General features: G+C 37.3%; 1 protein-coding gene across 5 annotated transcripts in view; it reads right to left on the bottom strand.

Annotated features, from left to right (window-relative positions):
* The window catches only part of Ptpra (protein tyrosine phosphatase receptor type A), a 133885-nt gene that overhangs the window by 116942 nt on the left and 2566 nt on the right, over window positions 1-14377 (bottom strand). The window contains exon 1 of one of the 5 annotated variants that reach the window (XM_010611014.3): window positions 14240-14298. The exons of the other annotated variants lie outside the window; for them this stretch is intronic. The gene's annotated coding sequence lies outside the window, so the exon portion shown is untranslated. Of the gene's footprint in view, window positions 1-14239; window positions 14299-14377 lie in introns of those variants that run through there. 5 annotated transcript variants of the gene reach the window in all.

Here is a 14377-nt window from a genome sequence, read left to right on the forward strand (position 1 = left end):
CTGACCTGGAACTCACTATGTAGCCCAGGCTGGTCTTGAACTCACAGCAATCCTCCTGCCTCGGCCTTCCAAGTGCTGGGATTACAGGTGTGTGCTACCACACTCCGCTTTAATGAATACATTCTTGAATTGTGACATTTTTCCAAATCAAACTCATTTCAAATCAATCAATCAATTGAAGAAAAAGATGGTGCCTGGTCTACCCATTTTTGGCTGAAGATCATTTGGTCTTCCCTACAGTTACTCTATGTAGAAATGAAACATTATGTCACTACTTTCCTATTTCAAATAACTTTAAAGCCTTTACTCCTATGGTGTACCCAGTACTACGTGGCCTTCCACTGGTCCTACAAATACAGCTGGAGCTACAGCCCAGTCGTAGCGTACATTCTCAACATGGATGAGGGCCAGGGATTAATTTCCAGCCTATAACCAATTATTCTCAAAATACAAGCACACATGGGTACTGAAATTGTGTGGCAATACTCAGTATGAGATGGACAATACTTATACATCAGATTATCAACATTTTAAAACAGTCTACTCAGAGAAACTTTCCTCCAAAACATACCCAAAGACCTCTGTGTGAGATACTACACTGCAGTGTGAATGTAAAGTTACTGAAAACATTCCCTCCCACATCACACAATACCTCTTATAAAAGAAAAATTCCAGGTAAAGCTGTTTTTCAGAATTTTCTGATGGTTTATGTCTTTAAATGATTTTCTTGGTAACTCTTTGCTTTGGTCACTATAACTTGAAGGCTTAATACACAGTCTTCTCTAGGTACTTAGGATCTAATAAGCTGTACTATTTGTACTGAGTTTCCTCAACTGGTTCTTAACATTAGACTATTAATCTCCCTTTAACTTCTTTATATATAATTTATATGATCACATACCATATAACAATGTATCAGTCAACAATGGAGTACAACTGCAAAGGCAGTCCCATAGATCATAATGGCGGTGAAGAATTCTCACCACCCAGTGATACTGTAGGTGTCATAAAATCATTGCACAACACACTACTCACATGTGTATGGTAATGCTAGTATAAACAATCTACTGTGCCATCAGCCATATAAAAGTATAGCACATAAAATTAGGTACAGTACATAAATAAGATCAGCTGCACCACAAAAAGGCTTGATAATAAATGACTTACTGGGTTATGTATTTACTATTATATTGTTTATACTGTTCTTCAGAGTACAGTCCTACTTACAAAAAAACCTGTGAAACAGCTTCAAGCAAGTTCTTCAGGAGATATTACAGAAGAAGGCATTGTTATCATAGGAGATGACAGTTCTAGGAATTAATCTGCCCCTGAAAAACATCCAGAGGACAAGATGTAGAAGAGGAAAACAGTCCTGTTGATGACCCTGACCCTGTATAGGCCTAGGTTAATGTATTTATGTCTTAGTTTATAACAACAAAAAAAAAACTTCAAAAAGTAAAATAAAGGTTAAAATAGGCTCTATCATATAGGATAGATGATAGATGTGTAGTAGGATGTATCACCTAGATCTGTGTAAATACACTATGATATGAACACAACAAACAACAAAGAATCTGTACTCTATGTTAAGTGATACATCATTGTATTTAATTTTGTCTTTATTGAATCAAGTACTTATTATAAAATTCAAAAACACAAAAGAAAGGACATTACATAGGTCTTCTTTCCACCCGTCATCCAGTCCCCCACCTCCAGCTTCTTTTGTAACATTCTAGAAAGCTCCTAAACATATACATGTACATATATGCTATATTATATTTTAGTAAATTACTTTAAACATTCCTTAGAATGAACTAAATATTTCCTTCACTGGCTTCTAATATTTTGTTTAGAAGCTACATAGTGTTGCAGAATTAAATAATTTTAGAAATAATCTTATCAAGGAATAGATCAAGTTCTTTGTCACTTTACAGTTGAAGAAACTATGACCAAAAAAGACCTAAGGTAAGCTAACTAGCAGTATTACTAAAAACAGCTGCTATCAGACAACATCAAATCCCTTCTTGTTCAAAGTATATTCAAATTTCTTTACATTTTCCACAGTGAGTCACTTAATTTATTTTATATGAAATTGGAAGCAGGAAGTTTCCCTGTCTAATGGCTTTTCTCTCTTATGAATTAATCCTTAGTTATGATTAAGTTGTTTACTCACTACTCACACAGATTGGTCAAAACCAAACCCAACATGGATATATCAGCAACATTCTCAGTAATTTCAAAAAAACATAGCTAAAATTTGTGTAGATAGAACCCTTCAAATCAAGAGTTATATCGTAAGCCCTCACATTTTGGCTCTAATCACTATCTGTTTATCAAAAAATAGGCTTCCTTATGTTGTCTGGTATTCCACTCAATGTGTGGGGTTTTTTGTTTGTTTGTTTGTTTTCTTTTTTGGTACCAGGGATTGAACTCCAGACCTTGCACTTGTTAGGCAGGTAGCAGCATCACTGAGCTAAATCCCCAACCCCTCCACTCAGTGTTTAACACAAATGTACTGAGCTCCTACTAGGATTAGAAAGACATGTGCCTGCCATGTCCTCAGTAAGCTACCAGGAAATTAGACATGAAAACAAGTAATTAAAATATACAATCATCTAACACTAATGTCTTAGTTCTTTTTTTTTTTTTGTCTTAGTTATTTCTGTGTTGTGACAAAATACCCAAGACCCAAAGTTAAAGGAGGAAAAGGTTTATTTCAGCTCACAGTTTGCAAAAGTTGCACAGTCAGGTGGCACAACAGAGGGGTATCTCAGAGGAGAAACAGTTCAGGGCATGGCATGGCAGGAAGAAGGCAGTGGCAGTGAGCAGCAAGCAGCAGCCTGCCTTCTTTCTGCCCCTTCACATTCCACCCAGTCTACAAACCTACTGACTGGTGTCACCCACACCCTTAATCCACAGTCACATACTCTAATCCAGCCACCTTCAAAATTCCCCACCCATGAGGCTTTGAGGGGACAGCTAGATACAAGCCATTATAACTACAGTTTTATGCCAATATTAAAAGCATCAAAGGGGCCAGGGATTTAGCTCAGTGGTTCTGCTGCCTGCCTCACAAGCTCAAGGTCCAGAGTTTGATCCCCAGTACAAAAAAAGAGAGAAAGAAAGAAAGAAAGAGAGAGAGAGAGAGAGAAAGAAAGAAAGAAAGAGAGAGAGAGAGAGAGAGAGAGAGAGAGAGAGAGAGAAAGAAAGAAAGAAAGAAAGAAAGAAAGAAAGAAAGAAAGAAAGAAAGAAAGAAAGAAAGGCAGACAGAGGCAATGAACAAACAACAAACATCCCTGGAGGTCAGGTGCCTTTATTAGGTAGGTGACATTTCAGCTGTATATAAAAGTAGGAGTAGTATGACTTTAACTTTTGCTTAAAGAATTCAGTTTCAAAGAGAAGCAAAACTTGAAAACTTTTTTCTTATACTGGGAATTGAACCATAGATCCTCACACTGAGATATATCCCCAGGCAATGAACAAACAACAAACATCCCTGGAGGTCAGGTGCCTTTATTAGGTAGGTGACATTTCAGCTGTATATAAAAGTAGGAGTAGTATGACTTTAACTTTTGCTTAAAGAATTCAGTTTCAAAGAGAAGCAAAACTTGAAAACTTTTTTCTTATACTGGGAATTGAACCATAGATCCTCACACTGAGATATATCCCCAAACACTGTTTTTTACTTTTTACTTTGAGAAAGGTCTTACTAAATCACTAAACTGCCCAGGCTTGCCTTGAACTTGTGATCCATTTGCCTCAACATCCAAGAGTGATGGATTACAGGCATGTACCACATACCTGGTCCAAAAACCAAATCTTATATAATCTTTAACAGTTTTTTTTTTTTTTTTTTTGGTTTTTGGAGACAGGGTCTCACTGTATAGTTGAGACTGACCTGGAACTCACTATGTATGCATGTATGCATGCGCCACCATGCCTGGCCTTTAACAGTTTTTTCATGGTAAAAGTGAAGATTACAAACTGGTGGCAAGGTGTGCTACAAGAAAAAAAATTTAGATGGGTGTGGTGGTACATGCTTATAATTCCTGCACTTTGGGAAGCTGAGGCAGAAGGACTGCAAGTTTGAGCCCAGCCTGGGCAACACAGTGATTTAGTGAAACCATGTCTCAAAATAAAACTAAATTAATTTAAAAGCTGGGCATAGTGGTGCATGTCTGTAATCTCAGCACTCAGGAAGCTGAGGCAGGAGGATCACCTGGAGTTCAAGGCCAGCCTGGACTACATAGTGAGTTCAGAGACAGTCTGAATTGCAAAGTGGGACTCTGTCTCAAAAAAATAAAAAATAAAACTAATTAAATTAAAAGGGCTGATAATGTAACTCAGTGCAAAGGCCCTGGGTTCAAATATATATGTGTGCATGTGTGTGTGTGTATACATATATATGTATATATACATTCAATAAAAATATATACATATATTTTCCCCCCTAACTCCTTTAAACAGGCTACAGAACAACTTACAATGTGGCACAAGATGCACTAAGTCTATTTCTCTCACAATGCCTGCCTGGCTCCCAAAATATATTTGAGTTAACAATACATGACTCACATAATGTCAAAAATAAAGGGGACAGGGAGGAGGAGAGAAGAATAAAAACATTATGAGGGGCTGGATGTGTGGCTCAATGATAGAGCACTTGCTAGCACATGCAAGGCCCCAAGTTCAATCTTGAGCTATGGCAAGGTAGGAAGGTTCAATTAGTGCATATAATCATATCTTACAGCCAGGCTATTTAGCTACCTTGAAAAATCCACGGTGCTCCTACTGGAGCAGGTATCTGGACAAGCCTTAATTTTAGTATGTGTTGTTTCATTTAAAAGGAATATCAGGGTGGGGGATTTGGCTCAGTGGTTCCACCCCTGCCTTGCAAGTGCAATGTCCCTAGTCTGCACCTCAGTACCAAAAGAAAAAAAAAGGAATATCAATTCATTCAATAAAGCTATTAGTTTGTAACCCATAATTTGAGTGTACTTAATATGATTCCACTGGAGTAAATGCTTCATTTCTACTATAAACTAAACACTGCATTAGAACTGTAGATAAAGAAGACCTAAAACAAGTCCCACAGTCCCAATTCTCAAAAAACAATCAGTATAGTAGGAAAACAAAATAATAAAACTTTGACATTCAAAGAATCATGAAAACCAAAATTTTCAAGTACTGTTTGATACCATTATTTATTTTACAGAACACAATAAAATATAAATTGACAATATGTGATTCCTTCAAATTTGATGACTATATAGAGATAGAATTGTTTGGTTCCTTTTGAATATCAGTTTTCACACTGAAAGTTTTAATCCCTTTGTTAAAGTTGTGGCCTACTAAAACAGGAAATAATCATAGAATTAGATGCTGAGTGAGGCTAGATAGGCTCACTGATTAGCTAAGTGAACTCAGTTCTGCTGCTAAAAAACACAAAGCACAAGCAATATTAATACACATCTTAGTCAAGTTGCATATCACTAAGCATTTTTACCACAAAAGACTCTTCTGAGAACATAAATATTTAATCTTCATATGCTGATGTATGGGTTACCATACAATTTAACTCTACAGACTATCACACAATCTGATAAATTACTTAATAGAAGTTAAGTGCAGTATCTATACTGAAATCAGACTTGGGATAGACAGTGAGAAAATGCTGATAGAAGGAGGTGATCTTTAAATGAAAGAGGGAGGCAAGCAGTCCAGCCAAAGGCAGAGAGTCTGAAAGAGTACGAGGGGCAGTATGTTCAGGGAAAAGATAAGGTGAGAAAGAAGGTTAAAAAGGGTTGGTTCACAAAGGGGAGATCTGTTTAGGATTTTGGGTTTTATCCAGAGGATTTTAAAACTGAAGAGTGTTGTGATCAGATCAAGAGTCAAAAAGATCGCTCATAATACCAATGTGATCAATGCCTGGGAATGAGAAGTAATAATGATGATCATACAATAGTCGTCTAGGTTAAAAAAAAAAAAAAAGCAACCTGAACACCAGGACAAGAAAGATGGAGGAATTAGGCAAATTTGAGAAATATTAAAAACCTAAAATGGATAAGAATCAACCAGATGAACCACAACATACAAGTTTCTGGTGTAAGTTTTTGGGTTGTGCAACTCACCAAGATAAAGATTATAAAAATAACACATTTCAAGGGAAGATAAAATTCAGTTCTGGGCATGCTGTAGGTCCTGGGAAATAGCCCTTGGAAAAGAAAAGCAGGTTTTCCACTATCGACCAGATCTGCTCTCTGGACAAATTTTCTCCTAATTAGCAAGGAAGATGAAACCATGGACACAGTCATACACTTCTAGGAAAAAAAGAGTGTAGTACAGTGAAACACCAGGCTGAGGATGGAATCTTGCTAAGGCAGAGTGGTCAAAAAGGGTCTTGAGGGAACTGAGAAGAGGTTAAAAAACACCATCAAGCCAGGCACAGTAACATACACATGTAGTCTTAGCACTCTGGGAGGTGGAGGAAAGAGGATCACAAGTTAAAGTCCAACCGGGACAACTTAGTGACTGAAACTCTGTCTCAAAATTTAAAAAAAAAAGGGTCTGAGGACGTAGTTAGTTCACAGCAAAGGCCCTGTGTTCAATTTCCAATATTAAATAAATACAAAAAACCAAACAAACAAAAATACAACAACAACAAAAACAAAAATAAAAACTCAAAAAAAGTGCATCATACAACTCAAGGAAAACAGTTCAAAAAGTAAAGGGTTTCCAGCTTTTAAAATTTTCTTTCTCTTTCCTCCCCCATCCTTTCCACATTTCCCCTGTTAAAACTAGGAAGGTAAAAAGTTTCTCTCTTGTAACTCAAACAGCTTTACTACTTGAGTATCCCAAACACTAGGGAGGTAGCCAGGCGTGGTGGCGAATGCCTGTAATCCCAGCACTGGGAGGCTGAGGTAGGATGATCACCATGAGTTCTAGACCAGCCTGGGCTACATAGTGAGTTTCAGGTCAGTCTCAACTGCATAGTGAGACTCTGTCTCAAAAAACAAAAACAAAAACAAAAACAAACACCCCCCCAAAAAAAAACACTAGGGAGGAAAGAGGTATAATCAAGATTATAATACTTTCTAACATATGTACTGAACATTTACTATGTGCTAAACAGTTGATAAGCACTATCTAATCTTCATTTTTAAAAATGTAGTAAAAGAATAATGCTGTTGAACCCATTTACCAGGTAAGAGAAATGAGTTTTAGAAGAGTTAAGTATCTTACCCAAGTTCACAAAGCATCGCAAGCACTGGCTATAAACCTAACCTACCTGATGCCCTGACTGTAGGATCTGATGAAGAATATATGAAAAGAAACATAAATCCAATTTGATTTAGAGGGAAAAAACTGACTAAAGGGTTAAATTGAAAACAAAACTGTAAGAGGTAGCAAAACAAACTCTGGCCATGGATTCCTCCAGTAGTGTCACATTCAGGACTCTAAGGAAAAATACCTCGTGAGGAAGATTGTCCTAGTCGGAGCTGTTAGCTCCCCTTTCCCAGTCTAGAATCTCTAAGTGTGTCATCATCCTGCATCTTCAGTCAAATAACTTTAGCTCTCTGAGAAGGTAAAGCTGGCCTCTACAATTGGGTAAGTGACATTATACCCTTGGGAAGAAAAAATATGAAAATAAAATGAAGTCTATTGAAGCCATAGTATTAATACATATAAATGAAGTTTAGGATATATGGTTTTCAAATGTTAGTTATTTAGATTTAGCTAATGAAAAGCACTAATCTCAAGAAAACCTGCCTTGCTACATTTGCAGGCTTAATTTCTTAGTATCACAGATTGCCCAATGCTTAAGGAGATTCTTTGTTAAGGTAGGAACTCTATTCTGTCATGGACTGACTGTGCTTGATGGACTACATAAATGTACTTTATACATCTCAGCAAACTCAATTCATTGAGTAAGAGGTTTGGGGAAATCAATCTGTTAACATTAAAGAGTAAAATATTGTTCTTATTTCTATACAAAATTACTATGCTTACAAGAACAATAACAAGAGCAAAGGAAAATTAGGTTTTAATTTGCCACTTTAATGTAATAAATTAAATATTAACATGACACAATTTAAAATAATCCTTTCTATACACAAAAACTTCCTCTCCAATATTAAAAAAACTCACATATATAACTAAACTGCTGTAACCACTACTTGCTCTACAAAAGCTCTCTTCATAGTAAAATCCTTGAAAACTAACTGTAATAGTATAAACGGTTTAAGCAATCTCTCCCACTAATTCCAGGGAAACTAAATTGAAGACACTTACACTCCCACCCAAAGTAAGAAGAATACATTTGCCAGGCGTTGTGGTACACGCCTGTAATCCCAGCCCTCGGGAGGCTGAGGCAGGAGGATCGCTGTGAGTTTGAGACCAGCCTGGGCTACATAGTGAGTTCCAGTTCAGTCTCAACTACATAGTGAAACCCTGTTTCAAAAAACCAAAAAAAAAAAACCCCCCCCCAAAAAAAAAAAACCCCAAAAAAAAAGAAAAGAAAAGAAAAAAAGGATACATTTAGCACTTGCTTAGCTTGCTCAAGATTTTGGGTTCAATCCCTAGCATTGGGGGGAAAAACACATTTCAATCTGCTATAACACTCAATCTTCTTGATAAACTCTCATACACTCCTTTACTGTTACATGGTATTTCAAACTTTAGAAACTCTTATACAGGTATCTAATGTGGAAGGTTGCATTGTTCATGTGGATGATTTCAAAAAGGGGAATGTGGGGGCTCAGGATTTAGCTCTGTGGGGTCCTGAGTTCAATCCATGGTACCAGGAAAAAAAATTGTGGGAATGTAGCTCAGTGGTGCCCACGCCTGCCTGGCAAGTGTCAACTCCTGAGCTTGATTCCTGGTACAAAAAAAAGGAAAGAAAAGAAAAGGGAAGGAGACGGGGCAGGGAAAGGGGAGGAAAGGAAAGGAAAGAAATGAATGAAAGGAAAAGAGAGAGGGGGGGAGAAAGAGGAAGGAAGGAAAGGAGAATTGTGGAAGATGGGAAGAACTTTCACTATGTATTTTGCTATCACATATATTTTAATATATGCAAATATTAATTATTCGAATATATACATAATTTAAGTAAAACAATTTTTAAATACAAATACTGGCCATAAAATATATCAAAAACATTTTTCTTTTTCTGAAATGCTCTTTGCTCTAGTCACTCCACTACTGAGAATCAGTGTCTCAGAGGTTCAGCACTACACCAGTGGCACCACTGCTACCTAGGCATGAACTATAGGAAGAAAAAAGGATCTGCTGGGCTGGAGATTTGGCTCAGTGGTTCCACCACCTGCCTCACAAGTGCAAGGGCCCGAGTCTGATCCCTGGGACCAAAAAAAAAAAGGATCTTCTATGACTACCCCAACAAAATCCTAGCAAAATCCTAGGCCAGGCACAATTTCATTGGGTCTCTTCTGTTTCTGACCTGTGAGGTTTTTCTGTTTTTGAAGTGCTAGGGATCAAACTCAAGACCTTTTTCCCTGTGAGAGTTTTAACCCTGAGGACTTGAAAGACCCTTTGTAACTAACACCCCAGGCTGGAGAAAGAAAAAACCACAAGTTGGAAGTAACTGTGAATTCAGTCCCTGCTAACAAAAGTAGGGAGGCTCAGGTGGTAAGTAGGGGACACTACAGGTCAGTGGTCTCTTAGTACAGAGGTAGAAACTCTGACTTATGGATTACTCTCCACAAGATGGGAGACATAATAGTGAAGATACAGAAAGGAGAGCAGAAGCATGAGCAGAACATGTAAGTCTCTTAATTTTTTGTTGCTGTTGTTTGGATTTTTGCTCTAAACTACATTCAGAGCCCCCTTTTTTTTGAGTCAGGGTCTCTTAAATCACTAAATTTCCCAGGCTGGCCTTGAACTGGTGATCCTGCTTGGATTATAAGTATGAGCTATCAATCTTAACTTCCTCAGTTGTTTTAAAACAGCAGAAAGACTGGAACTATCCCATCCTATTCTGGTATCAGTGTTGTTGACACATCAATCTAAGGCATTAGGTTTATTAATGGGTAATACCAATGCACCTACAATATTGTATTAAGCCATCATCAACCAATGTTTGAAATCTAACTGTGGGTTAAGCTATTGTCAACCAGTATTTGAGAACTACCTGCACAATTCACTAGGGTTTCAATGTCTTCCTACACAAAGAAGCTCTGTTCACCCACCAACAAATCACCTCTTCTAAAAAGCCAAAAATCTGGAATCCTATTAATGTAGCTAATGCCCAAATTATACTTATCCACACAGCTCTATCCTTATCCCCACCTCTCCCACACTAAACCAGTCCAGGAACACATCACTAGCCAAATTTGCTCTAACAATCAACCAAACAAGTCACTGTGCCCAGCCCCCTTCACTCTCCATAGTAGACAATCAAAACTTTTGACTAAATACCTAATAATAAAGAAGAGAATCCATCTCCATCAAGCTTTCACCTATAAGTATGGCACAGGCACAAATAAATGTATAAATATTACAAAACATGCACTTCAAATGAAATTTAAAAAAGATCATAATAGAGCCGGGTGTGGTGGCGCACACCTGTAATCCCAGCACTCAGGAAGCTGAGGCAGGAGGATCGCTGAGTTCGAGACCAGCCTGGGCGACATAGTGAGTTCCAGGTCAGTCTCAACTACATAGTGAGACCGTCTCAAACAAACAAACAAACAAACAAAAAAACAAAAAACAACAACAAAAAAAACAAATAAAAAAAATCATAATAATGGTACTGCTATTACTAAAATACTGATGTAAGACTCCTTTTAAATGGGGCACGGTGTTATCCTCACTCTCTGGGAGGTTGAGGCAGGAAGACTGCAAGTTCAAGCCCAGCCTGGGCAACTGGGCAACTTAGCAAGATCCTGCCTTAAAGCGGGGCAGCTGAGGATGTACAGGGCTAAGGTCCTGGGTTCAACAGTGTAAAAAAAAAAACAAAAACAAAACAGCTCCTTTAAAAATTATTTTGCTGTGATCTGTGTGATTAAATGTTTCTCACTAAGTCTGTAAAATCTCATTTTAATATTTTGTAATAGAATAGTCTTAAAGTCTAATTTTGTCAGTATCTATGGCTATCAATGCCAGAAATAGACACGGACCCACACATATTGCAAAATTTGTTCTAATTTTTTTTTTTAAGTACTGGAGAAAGAACCTAGGGCCTCACATTGAAATACATTTCCAGCACTTTAATTAATTTATTCATTCATTCACTCATTTATTCATGTATTCAGAGATGGGGTCTTGCAATGTTGCCTGGGCTGATCTTAAAGTCACAATTCTCCTGCCTCATTTTCCCAAGTACCTGGGATTAAAGGTGCACACCACCACTCATGTTCTAATATGACTTGTTCATAAATTCAGCAATATTTTTGATACATCTTCTAACAATATCTGAAAAATGTATTTTTGTTTCTTGATATATTATTTTTCATGTGTCATACTAGTCCTTCTTGTTTGCTTAAGTGAGCATGGAAGGTAGGGGAAGAATCTGTCAGGGGTATATGCCTTTCTGTCCTTTATAAGAACAAGAAACCTCAAAATACAAACTTTAATCATTAACACTAGTAAACTGTGTACAAACATCTGATTGCATAATCTATAATTTTAAGCATTACTGAAAAAAATGGTAGAGACTGGGGATGTGGCTAAGTGTAGAGCACATGGCATGAGGCCCTGGGTTCAATCCCAAACATTTTAAGAAAGAAAGAGTAAAGTTCTCTTTATGTACCAGTTTTCATCTGGTACTGGAGATAGCTTCATATTTTATTATTTACTATCTCAAGGTTCTACATACTCTTGTTTGTTTTTCGAGACAAAGTCTCACTATGTAGTCCAGGATGGCACTGAACTCGCTCCTGCCTCAGCTTCCAAGTGCTGGGATTACTGGCATGCACCACACCATGCTTAACTATGTATTCTTAAAGCAAGGTTCTGATTAATAAGACCACAAGTTCAAGGCTAGCCTGGGCAATTTTTGTAAGACTCTGTCTCAAAAAAATACATACATATTTTTTTTAATTTAAAATGGGGCTGAGGGTATAGCTCAGTACAAAGGCCCTGGGTTCAAGTGCCAGTACAGGAGAAAAAAGAAAAGGATGTAAATCTGTATTTCATACAAGCTTCTTGATTCTTTTTAATAAGCTGATTTATTTAATCTGATTTAATTGTACATCAAAAGGCAAACTACACAACAAAAGTAGGACAACAACTAGCTCGCCATTTTGTTTGTTTACATGTGCTTATCAATCATTTCTTTAATCACTGGTTCCTTTGCAGGTTCATTTTATAAAGGTTAGTTTAATGAAAACTGGATATAACTATTAGCAGTATGTTGCAATCCACAAAAAGCAAACAGATGAATATGATTTTGCTCACTACAGAACTGCCACTCTTCCTCAGGACACCCAAAGTTCTATACTTAACACATTAACATTGTGTGACCTACACATTCAAGAAGATGCCAGTGACAATCCTTAAATAATTTGACCTTACTTTTTAGATAAAAACAATTAAAAGTTCTAAATTTTGTTCCAGCACACCAGCGAACTGTTATGTTTCACTTTGAAAACTATTTCTTTCTGTAGTAGGCACAGTGAACTTCTACAATTACAAGTCAAATAATTTCTATTTCCTACTTAAAAATCCTTCAATGAATTAGCTCTGCCTTCAACATAAAGCCCAAAATCTGTACATGTATATTGGACCCTCAAGTCTGGCCTCTACCTTTCTCTAGTTCAGTGGTTCTCAGCCCTGACTACACGTTAGAAACACTGGAAGACCAGGTATGACAACACAAGCCTGTATTCCTAGACCTATAATTCCAGCTACTCAGGAGGCTGAAGCAGGAGTACTGCAAATTCAAGGCCAGTCTAGGCAATTTAGTGAGACCCTGTCTCAAAAAAAAAAGGGTTGGGGATGTAGTTCAGCTCTCCCTAGGTTCGACCTCTAATACTGAAAAAGAAAAATCTCTTGGGGAGTCAACATATATATAAACATTCTGAGGCCCTACTGAAGACCAATTAAATCAAAATGCTTGGGGATAGAGTATTTGCAACCCTGATTTTTCTAAGTTGCCTAGGTGAATTTAAAGTGCACAGAGCAGTTAATCACCGGCCACTTCCTACTCACCATGGTCAACTAGCTTCAGGTGCTCACCAAGCTCTCAATAAGGCCTTTCTCCACTGAGTGTGATCCACCCACCGATGGCAGCTGCGTCATCCAGGGGGCTGGTTAGTAATGTAAAATTCCAAGTCCCATCCCAGACCTACTGAATCAGAACTTGGCATTTCAGCAAGATTCCCAGATGGTTCATGTGCACATTCAAGTTACAGAAGCACTGCCCTGAGCTACCAAATCTCTTCCCAGCTCAGGGCCTGTGAAAATCCTGTTTAATTGCTGAACTTCTCTAGCACTCCCAAGACACCCTATCCTTCGCCTTTGATCACATCCATCACATCTGTAATTACCATACAGTGATTAACGTCTGTCTACTGTACTAACCTGTAAGTACCATGAGGATAGACATCACATCCTTGTTATGCTTGTGTACCTGTTATTCCTAGAATACTGGTACATTCAATTGGACGGTATCCAGTCTTGTATTTTATATTGAAATGATCCTATTATAAATTTCCAAAGTATTTGTCTTATTAGCCATGTCTTTTTTCAACCATAAACTGCATCTAGCTACATAAATCTTAATATGATATACATCATAGCACCTGCAGAATCTAAATAAGCAACTGGTCATTCCTTAAGAAATGTAAAATAAACTTAACCCAGGGTACCATGACATTTTTTTTAAATTAATAAAATGATCAAATTTAGGTTTTATTTGTGATAGCACTAGCTGGGGAAAAAGGTAACATAAATTGCTGATGGTTTTGTAAATTCATATTCAACCTTTACACGTAGCAATTCAGCACTAACTTAATCCTCTGATTCAGTGAATTCAATTGAGGAGTAAAGGTCCAAGAAAATAATCCAGAAGAAAGTAGTATTTGATGACTGGAGATGTGGCTCAATGGTAAAGTGCTTGGCTCACACTAGGTTTAATCCCTGCCACAGCAAATAAAAATTTAAAAAGGGTGCTCAGATTTATAAAAGTAGCACTTACAGATTAAAAAAAGACTTAAAAAATCTATACAAACTATAGCTATGATGCATGGAATACTGTACTGTGACTTAAAACAACAAAGATACATACATGAGTAAGTATACTCTATGCTCTTCAACAATTCAGAAATCAGGGCAGGGATGTAGCTCAGTGGCTCTGTGCCTGCCTGGCAAGAGAGAGGTCCTGAGTTCGATCCCCAGTACTAAAAAAAAAAAAAAAAAAGAAAAA

This window comes from Fukomys damarensis, unplaced genomic scaffold, assembly GCF_012274545.1.
Source record: "Fukomys damarensis isolate Sample0158 unplaced genomic scaffold, DMR_v1.0_HiC HiC_scaffold_7, whole genome shotgun sequence".
Lineage (NCBI taxonomy): Eukaryota > Metazoa > Chordata > Mammalia > Rodentia > Bathyergidae > Fukomys > Fukomys damarensis.